The sequence below is a fragment of the Pyrus communis genome, chromosome 3, assembly GCF_041283825.1.
Source record: "Pyrus communis isolate YQ-2024b chromosome 3, ASM4128382v1, whole genome shotgun sequence".
NCBI lineage: Eukaryota > Viridiplantae > Streptophyta > Magnoliopsida > Rosales > Rosaceae > Pyrus > Pyrus communis.
In genome coordinates, this window is record NC_142567.1 from 20,330,888 (window position 1) to 20,334,036 (window position 3,149).

At 39.3% G+C, this 3,149-nt stretch overlaps 1 pseudogene; it reads right to left on the reverse strand.

Moving 5' to 3' along the window:
• Positions 1 to 323: 323 nt before the first annotated feature.
• Positions 324 to 2,406, reverse strand: LOC148698113 (uncharacterized; annotated as a pseudogene).
• Between the last annotated feature and the right edge of the window lie 743 nt (positions 2,407 to 3,149).

Below are 3,149 nucleotides of genomic sequence, written 5' to 3' on the forward strand. Positions count from 1 at the left end.
TGTGACGTCATGTGTTAATAATACAAAGGGACATGTGGAGAGAAACTAACAAATGTCCTTATATTGGTACAGAAAACAACTATGGTGGCATACCTGTGCCATACAAGTTCCTGTCGTTCGGAGGGAGAAAATGTGGAAATCTATCTCCTTTGTAAAGAACCAAGTGCATCCCAGATCAAAGAAAAGTTTAGTTTAGCTAAGCTTATCGCCTATTATGTTCTTCTCTTTGTTGAAAACTACCTTAATCACAACTTGCCCATAAAAGCAAAACATTCCATCCATAATTTTATGCAGTCCTTGAATACAAAGACTGAAAGATTTTGTCATGAATACTTAACAATCACATTTGTTTGATCAATATGAGCATTATCCCATGTCTTGGCTCCAAACGACGAGCATAAACTTACAGTTTTGGGGCCATATTTTTTTTTCTGACAAAAACAAGATCCTCCACTCTGTCTATTCCTCATCTGTTGGTTGTTTCGTGACTGGGAAACTCATATTCTTGGCATATCTCTTGACACATTTCAATGCTTGAAACCTGACTCAATTTTTACAGCAAGTGTCTGTAAGTTAGGTGTTTCAAATGCAACTAGGTCCATTTTATCCCTACAATCCACAACATCTTTATCTCTGAAGAAGCCCTTTAGTCGCCAGTAAGAGCTGGGTTGTTCTCTTAGCACCCGTCTGTTTGCACTTTCTGGCTCATATCTTTCTAGGGTGGCTTTCCTGTCATCACAATTTTATCTTTGGTTTGACCTTTCCCAAAATGTCTAGGGTTCAATATGTAACTAGAAGCGTGAAGTGGCGAAAATAATGCATCCCATGTTTGCTCTATCAACTTTTCCAAGTGATTCAGTGTACTATTATCAATATCCTTATGTTTGACGGCTTCAAGAGCCTGAGCCTGCTAATCACAATTATCACCCATGACAAGTTTGTCAATATCAAGTGTAGGAAGCAATCTTACAAATGGCTTGACTACTTGCAACAACAGATGCGCGTGACTCCAGAAATCATCCCCTAAAATGGCAGCTTCAATACTTGAAATGTCATCTGGTGCACTAAGCTTCCATTGCATTCACCTTTCGCCAACAACCAATTCTTGAAGTGGTTCCTTTAGTTCAAAAATCCTCTGAACGACACAGAAAAAAGGTGCAAACTTCATATGAACTGTATAAAAGCTTCCCTTCAGATTCTAATTGAACTTACATGGAGAAAAATGTTGATATGTGGTAATGCATTGCTCAATCTCTTTAGCACATTAGACAACGGGTTTTAACGAGTCCAATTCTATTATTTTTCCATCAACGCGCATAGAGATTGTGAAGTACAAGGGGAGACCCAAATATTTGAGGAAACTTTGACAACATAATCGAATCAGATAATTTGCTAGCATCGCCTAGATGAGAGATTATCTGAAGCACATTGCTGGGCCTAACTTCCATAACAGTATCACCAAGAACAACTGCAAATACATTCTCTGCCCTATCAATATCATCTATATCTACTTCTCTCAAAAACATAAGTCCTTTTGGATTGGAGATGAATATATTAATGCAGAAGCAGCCTAGCATGCTTTCTAAGCAACCAAAACACAATATTGAGCATCCAATGTGCGACAAGGACTCCCTAACTAGAGCCAAAGGTCTTTCTATCCTTCCTTTCTCTCTACTTAAGAAAGAATCGGAAATCTCATCTATTGAGAGAGGTTCGTACCCAGGGCCAAAAATAGAAATAGCTTTAGCCATATCATGAAAGTAAGGACAGTTGACAACATTGAGATTCAATCCATGAACATAAAAGAATCTAGCTACTATTTCATCTATATCTTTTTTAGTGGCGCAGGTAAGAATTGGTCGTGAAGTCTTGATGCGCTAGCTAGGCTTTGTACATCCAGAAGTTTTTTTCTTCTTGTGAGCTAGTCGCTCTTCCTCTAAGGCCTGAAAGGATTCTCTTCAATACCTGTCTATTGTTGGGCTGCGTTTGACCCTAACACCAGAGAACCCAAGAAGGTGGGCTCTAGAATAAGATCCATTATAACATAGGTTACAATGGATGCATTTCCACCTTTTGGTGCCACTTCCTTTGTCAAGCCTACCGAACACAGTAACATGCTTCCATCCCCACTTATTAGATTCTGATGACACTGATCGAAGGATATGGACCTATATATTATTGTTCAATGGCATTGAATTGACCATTAAAGAGGTATTATATTCTCTACGTTCTGGAAGAATGTTGTTGAGCTTTAAAGACATTCGAGACAATAACTATCACCTTGAAACCTCTGTAGAAAATTAAGTTGAATTTTTGTGCATCACTTCCATGAATATAGCCAGAAGCATATTCTAGAAAAGTGGAGCGTTTCCCGAGTAGATTGTATACTATAATCATACGCTCCATAGAAAGCCACTGTGTGGCTGGCCCTACCTCAAGGATTTCACACGAAATTTTGCTTTGGCATGACCGGTTGGGACACCCTCAATGAGTTGTGATGCACTGTATTCTCAAATCTTCAAACGGGCATCCTTTAACCAGAAGATTAGGTGAGTTCCAGAAGGACATTGCATGCCAAACCTGCTCTATAGGAAATCTCATTATTCAACCTTCCTATGATAAGATCCAATTCAAGGGGATATTTGTGGACTGATTCAACCACCATGCGACCATTCAGATACTTTATGGTATTGGTTGATGCTTCCACATGCTGGTCACATATGTGTTTATTGTCTATAAGAAACACTGCCTTCTCTAAACTGTTTGCTCAGGTTATCAAGCTCGTGGCTCATCACCTTAATTATTGATAAATCTATTCGATTGGATAATGCTGAAGAATTTATATTGAAAACCTTAGATGACTATTGCATGTCAGCTGGTATTGAAGTTGAACATCCAATACACCATGTTTATACCCAGAACAGCCTGGCCGAAGCTTTCATTAAGCGCTTTCAAATGATTGCTCGTTTGTTAGTCATACGTACCAAGCTCTCGATCGCTGCTTGGAGCTATGCAATGTTGCACACAGCCATGTTAGTCTGCTTGAGGACCGTCACGACCTAACCATATAGCGCCCTTTAGTTAGTTACCGAATAACAACACGACATATCGCATCTGCGCGTTTTTAGTTGTGCGGTCTATATGCCAAT